We start from the raw sequence: 7,412 nt of genomic DNA on the forward strand, positions 1-7,412 counted from the left end.
TTCTTCAATATTCATGATTGCAGTTTGTTTCCAGACACAGCATTTAAGAATAAATATAGCTCAGTTTACTAAAATCTGTCTACTTAGGATTTACAAATCTCATGCCTTAAATACTTCTTCAATTGTAACTGCGCAGATTATTTTAAGAAAAGCAGGTCATCACGATATGTATTTTTAGCCTTCTTTTAACTTGGACATGAAACCACTCCCACTTACTTCACTGCGGTATTTGGAGCAGTATCTGTGTTGAAAGTTGGATTGTCAATAACAATGATGGTATCCTTTATTTCTAATGACTCAATTGATTTTTCCTCCATTTCCCTCTAAGCATATTAATTTGGATTAATCAAGATATCAAAATGGTTTGGAAAGAAGATATTGTTTTTTAGTCAGCCCTCCTTTTTTGCTTTTGCATCAACGCTGTATTTTTCTGTGCAGTCTCTTGGGAAGAGTTACTGTAATATATTTGAAGACGTCTTTAAAATGCAAATTGTGTTACTGATGGGACTTACAGTCTTAAATTGTAACAGCATATGCTACATATACCTCCCCATGATGCATTGAACTGAAATCAAATGTCTGTTTGGTCTCAACTTTTATTCATCTTTAACCCAAAAACCAGTATCATATTCCAGAGTTTAAAAAAAAGCAGTTTAATTGCCAACCGTATTCAGCAGTTGGCAACAACTAACTCAAGTTTGTCCCTTGGAAGTATATATTTAACTAATTAAATAACCAAGATAAACTGACTGTAGATGTAAATTCCAAAGTTTTATTGGAAAAACAAATGTTACATAAATCAAATAAAAAGTAACTTGAACAAATAATTGCTTTATGTTTAGAGAAATTCATCTATTCATTTTCTGTTGAGATCTTGATTTTTTTCTGAAGTATACTCATTCAGCTTCTCACTTACTTTTGTCACTGCTCGTTCATTTAATCACTGGTTGCAGAGATGGCAGAGGATACATGTTGCTGGGTGAAGAGAAGTATTAAGCAAGGGATTTATTTAAGTCTTTAGCCACAGCACAGTAGGAACACCTAATAACTGGCAAATGATTTAAAGAAATGACAATTTAGTTTAATGTGTGTTTTTTAAGTGAATATCTTTGACTGCATTCAACTTTGGGGTGAAAATCCCAGCTTTGCAGTATCCCCATAGTTTACCAACCTTGGGAGTGGTGTTCCCCCAAATCAACATCTTCCAGAGTGTATCGGAGCCTCAGATGTCAGCAGTCAGGGACTCAAAGAATTTGTCCTCTGGCTGTGGACAGAATTCCAGACTTCTTATACTTCTCATAGGGCCAGATCAGCATCATACATTTAAAATACTAGATATATCAAGATGCAGTGCCAGTGATTTGGCACTAGGCAAGGGAAAACTGTAGTCAGTATTATCTACTTTGAAATGCAGTTGTGCTTAAAGGCACAATTCAGGTGCTGCTCTGAAAATAATTTAAGATTACTTGTCTTGCCATCAGTTGGAATATATAGGTTGTCGCTGTATGTTTTGGAGCATGTTGGAGTGAATCTTCTTAGATGTTCGGGCCCCTTGTAGTTAAGGATTCCGCTGCCTTCCTCATTGCAAACATGAAAAGTCATTTGTACCATTTCAGGAGGCCCCTGAGCCAAAGTACATTTAGGTATCTGTCTCACATTCAGTGCTGTTTTAACCACAAAGTAATGTACAAAATAAATGAGCTACCCAATTCTGAGTGTTTTTACAAGCTTTGTATTCTGAGCCTGAAGCGATTCCACTCTTTGGCACTGTCTACCCTTTCTTATTTCAGTCTCTCAACACTTTGTCGCAGCTTTGAGATGTTTTTATCTCTTTATGGAAGATGTGTTTGGGTTTGGGGTTGCAGTTCTGGTGTTTCCTACAAACTGGAGGATCTTGCTTCTTCCTCCTGCTCCTGTGGACGAGAAGCTGAGGTCAGCCATTAAGTCACACAGTCTCCATTGACACTTTCCAACATGATTTCACTTGTGGCAATCGTGAACCAAGGTTTTGGGCTACCTTCAACTGGACAATTTTTTCTTCTTGAGGAGAAATAAGCATTCAGGAATTGTGAAGTCATAGTCATCAGAAGCTTTTAATATATCTCCAACAACAGTTGCAAATACAAAGAGACATTGGTGTGCATTTTCACAGATCATTGAAGGCAACAGGATAGATAGGTAAGGTGGTTAAGAAGACACATTGGTTACTCGCTTTTATCAGTTGAGATTTTAAAGGATTTGAGCAAGGAGGTTATGATATTAGTTAGGCCACAACTGGACTATTGAGTTTGGTTCTGGTCACCACACTACTAGGAAGAATTGTGAAGGAAGGATGTGGTCACACTAGACAGGATGTAGAAGAGATTCACCAGTATGTTTCCTACACTGTAGCATTTCAGCTATTAAGAGGGACTAGATAGGCTGGGTTTGTTTTCCTTGGAGCAGAGAAGGTTGAGGGGTGACCTGATTGAGGTATACACAATTATGAGGGACATGGAAAAGGTAGACAGAAAGCAGCTGTTCCCCATAGTTGAAAGGTCAATAACAAGGGAGTATAGATTTAAAAGTAAAGAGCAGGCTTTTGTTCATAGAGTCCTTGACGTTAACAGCACAGAAAAACACATTTCTTCCCTTTGAGTCTGTGCTGGTCAGGAAGTTAAGCATGTTTGCGCACAGAGGTTGGTGGGTATTTGGAACTCATTGTTTCAAAGGGTGTTAGAGTTATGAACCATCACAACATTTTAAACTATTTAAATGATCACTTGATGCACCACAGTTTACAAGTTATGGACCAAGTGCTGGAAAATGAGATTACAGGAGACGGGTGTTTGATGATTTCCACAGACATGATAGGCCAAAGGGCCTCTTCCTGTGTTGTAAAACTCTATGACTTAAATGAAAAGATAACTAGAGGGCATAGGTTTAAGGTGGGTGGGGAAAGATTCTAAAGGGACCTAAGTGGCAACTTTTTCTCGCAGAGGGTGGTGTGTGTAAGGAATGAGCAGTCAGAGGAAATGGTGGAAGCTGGTACAATTAAAAGGCATCTGGATGGGTATTTGAATAGGCAGGGTTTAGAGAGATATGGACCAAATACTGGCAAATAGGACTAGATTAGTTTAGGATATCAGGTTGGCATGGACGAGTTGGACCAAAGGGTCTGTTTCCATGCTGTACATCTCTATGACTCTATATCTTACTAACTGTGGTCTCAAGTGTCCTCTTCTTTCTCATCACATGCAAAGTTGATACAGTCACTGCTGCTGTCTCAAAAGCCATGTCTTTAATCCTTGGCTACTTGATTTGTGTGTCACTGTGCAATTGACTCTCCCTAATGGTCTCTTTGGCGGAGAGAGAAATTAAATAATATTCAATTCTACAGAATCCATTTTAAATTCACCATCCGGTTACTCAGTGGGTCAATCTTCCAAACAAATGTGTACTACATTTAATATAAGAAGAAACATAACTAGCTTAAGCATTGATGGATCAGATTTTCGTACATCGGCACCCTACACCCACTACCCCCTCTACAAACTATAGCATAAATGCTGTCCCCTCCACACTTCATGTCAGCTTTGATGAAGTCATCTAAACTTGAAATGTTAGTTTGCTCTCTCCCTGGATGTTGCCTGACCCACTGTGATCGCCAGCATTTGTTGTTTTCAGTACCGATTCCAGCATCTGTAGTAATTTGCCACTGTAATTGAAGCACAAAAAAGGCAAAGTACAATCTAATATGTCTTAATAAAGGCATTCTAAAAAAGACAATTAACCTCTAATTTGTCCAATAACATAGGAAAAATTATTTTCTAATTTCATAGTCACAGTCTTTGTGGAAGCAGTCTTGAAATCATCTGAAGCACTTGTAAATTTGTGTCTTTTAACTCACAGCTCCTTTCTCCATGTTTTTCCTTGAATTTCTGCAAAATAAATACGTTCATTACCTGTTCAATGACTTCACTTCCACCACTGATTGTTCTTTCACGAAATTGCGCTCTCTCTTCAATAGCAGCCATGTACTTTGGAAGGCTCTCTCCAGGCTGGATTTACAAGGTGAAAGTGATGCTGGAGATCAGAGTCAAGAGTGTGGTGCTGGAAAAGCACAGCATATCAGGCAGCATCCAAGGAGCAGGAAAATCAATGTTTCGGGCAAAAGCCCTTCATCAGGAATGGTCTAGCACACACTTGTTCCCGGGCCTCAGACTTTCAAATCTTTCCTAGCTGCAATGGTTTGTAACGGGTTTGAGTTTGCTCCAAATGGGTCCAGGTCCATCACACAAAACACTACGTGATAATAGTCCTAAATCGGTCTTCTGTTAGTAGCCTTATCTTTATTCAGTCAAATATGCTGCATTATCCTGGAGTCTAAACCAAATGGATAACAACAAAATGCATTTATCCTACACCTTTAATGGGTCTCATTCATTGGAGGCTACTGTACTTGTCATAAACAACATCCTCTCAGTGCTCCACAAAGACATTATCAAACAAAATTTTACTTGTAATCACACAAGATAACAGGACGGATAACCGAGCATTTTGTAAATACGTAGGTTTAAGGAGCACCTGAAGGAAAAATGAGAGGTTAGAGAGTTTCAAGGATAGAATTTCTAAAACCAGTTGGGATAATTCTCCCTACCCAGCGGTCAGAAATATGCTGCCTGAAAAGGAACTGGAAGCAAATGGTCAGACAGTGGATGAGTAGTGGCAGATGTTTAAGGAGCTACTCAATTACTCACTACTAAAATATATCCCAGTGAGAAAGAAAGATGGTAAATGGAGTAAAAAACATCCATGGCTAAACAATGAGGTCAAGGATAAGAATAAAGTCAAAAACTAAGGAAACCATACTGCAAAGACCAGTAGCAGGTTGGAAGATTGGGCAAGTTTCAAACATTAACAAAGGGACAAACTTAAAAATCACAACATCAAATAAACCTGTTGGATGATAACCTGGTGTTATGTGACTTTAAACTAAAATGATTAATAAAAAGAGCTAAGGTAAATTATGAAAGAAAACTAGCACAAAATGAAGAGGATATGAAGAGGAGGCAAGAAAATGGGGGTGAGGAGCATATCAGCTATGATGGAAAGGTGGAGCAGACTCGATGGACCGAATGGCCTAATTATGCTCCTATATCATATGATTTTATGAACAAATTCAATAGAAAATTTCAAAAGGGGAATAAAAAGCAAAGGTTAATTAATGGAAGTACCATGGCCTGAATAGCCACCTGAGTTCTTTAATAGCTAATCAGGATCAAAATAAAGATTCAACAAGGGGGGTTGCTGGCAGGTGGGACTAGATTGGGTTGGGATATCTGGTCGGCATGGACGGGTTGGACCGAAGGGTCTGTTTACATGCAGTACATCTCTATGACTCTAAGTAAAAATGGAAAATGATGATTAAAGTCATTAGACTGGAAGTCCAGATTGGACTGCAAACTTTTGTGGCAGCTTCTGGAACAGGTATAAAACCCTAGTCCTGTTTACCCTCTCTGCTGGAAGTAAAGATCTGAAAAATGTGTTGCTGGAAAAGCGCAGCAGGTCAGGCAGCATCAAAGGAGCAGGAGAATCGACGTTTCGGGCATAAGCCCTTCTTCCAGCAATACATTTTTCAGCTCTGATCTCCAGCATCTGCAGTCCTCACTTTCTGCTGGAAGTAAAGATCCCATGGCACGAATTTGAACATAAACAGGGTAATTCTCTTTGGTAATGTCAGTCAATATTGAACATTCAAATCATTTGCGGTTTGTGGGAGCTCAGTGTGTGTCCCCGATTCCCATATTAGAATGATTACACTTCAATGGTTCTAAAGACAACTTGGAATATTAAAATTGTGAAAAATGCTGTTTCTTTCTTTTAGCTGTGGTTATGTACTGTACATGTTTATATGTTGTGCCATCAATCTGAGCTTCAACGCACTTCAACTACCACACTGGGTAATTTTCAGCTTGCTACCAAAGCAAATTCTTAGCACATCAGCCTCCAGGTACAAATTCAGCCTGATTTTTCATTCCAATGAAGGCAGAAGCAAAATAGCTCATGTTTTCCAACTTGAGAATTCAGCTTTGCCGAAAAAGATAACGACCAGAGTTCAGAAATTTCACTCAGTAATTTCCTGCCTCAGGTAACTGTCTGTGTGGAGTTTGCACATTCTCCCACGTGTCTGTGTGGGTTTCCTCGGGGTTCTCCGGTTTCCTCCCACAGTCCAAAAAATGTGCAGGTTAGGTGAATTGGCCATGCTAAATTGCCTGTAATGTTACATGGAGGGTAACGGGTATGGGTGGGTGGCTCTTCAGAGGGTCGGTGTGGACTTGTTGGGCCGAAGAGCCTGTTTCCACACTGTAAGCGATCTAATGTAACATGTTTGGGTGTGTGCAAATTGATTGCCATATTTCCTAAATTAGGTGAAGGAGTTTGAAGAATACTTCTTTAGTAAGGGTTGGTAACAGATAACACATTTTTAAGGAGCTGGAAGTCCATAGGGAAAACGTTTTCAGTCAGAATGGTGGGTAATCAGGAACTCACTGACTAAAAAGGGTGGTGGAAGTGGGAGCTCTCCAGCTGTTTAAGAGGCATCAAATGTGTACTTGAAGCACCATAGCGTACAAGACTATGGACCAACTAGGAAACGGAATGAAAACGTGTTTGTCTACTGTTACGGACGAAATGAGCTCAAGGTCAATTTTCGGTGCAATAAAACTCTATGACTCCATAAAGTCTTTTGAAAACGCAGTGGTTGCATAACGTGCTACGCAAATGAAACTTTTATTTTCTTCGTTGCTTGTCGGACTCCTAGGTTTCGTACCTGACAGCAGTCTCTGTGCAACTACACTGCTCGCCGGGTGAAATAAATGCTTCCAAACGAACAGTGACTGCAGAAGGCGCTACATAAATGCAAGTCTGCCTTCGGCGTTGTAGGGAACTGAAGTACACAATACGAGGAAAACTCAGCGGCTCTGGCAGGATCTATGGAGAGGAAGGCTGCTTGCTGAGTTTTCCTCCGCAATTTGTTTTTTTTTCCTCTGATTTCTAGCATCCGCAGTTCTTTGGGGTTTGTTTTTTTTTGTTGTTGTTGGGGATGGTTTGCCGTACGCGAGTGGGGCGTCGCCTACTTAAGTTGACCCCTAATTCAAATTTCAATAGAAAGGGGGGGAAAGGGAGGCAAAACATACGCAACGCCGACGAATTTGACGTTTTTCTTTCCTCCTCCTTCCCCTCATGGAAGTCCAAGAATGGCGGCCGCAAGAACGGGAAACTACAAGTCCCGGCGGACGGCACGGTCCCGTCCCGCCACTCGGAGGGCCCCGGATGGCGGGTTGTCATGGAGACGCTCTGACGTGAAGAGCGGGAGACCCCGTAGCGCTGCGGTTGTTGCGCAGTTTCAACATCGGTTGGTTTTTTTTCTC

At 40.4% G+C, this 7,412-nt stretch overlaps 1 long non-coding RNA gene across 1 annotated transcript; it reads right to left on the minus strand.

The window, feature by feature from the left end:
• Nucleotides 1-1,585: 1,585 nt before the first annotated feature.
• On the minus strand, nt 1,586-7,326 carry LOC132829159 (uncharacterized). The gene is made up of 3 exons (XR_009646217.1): nt 7,179-7,326; nt 3,945-4,365; nt 1,586-3,697 (listed from the first exon to the last, which is right to left on the minus strand). It is a non-coding gene; the product is annotated as an uncharacterized LOC132829159 (long non-coding RNA).
• Nucleotides 7,327-7,412: the final 86 nt, after the last annotated feature.

The sequence above is a fragment of the Hemiscyllium ocellatum genome, chromosome 28 (genome assembly GCF_020745735.1).
Source record: "Hemiscyllium ocellatum isolate sHemOce1 chromosome 28, sHemOce1.pat.X.cur, whole genome shotgun sequence".
Classification (NCBI taxonomy): Eukaryota; Metazoa; Chordata; class Chondrichthyes; order Orectolobiformes; family Hemiscylliidae; genus Hemiscyllium; species Hemiscyllium ocellatum.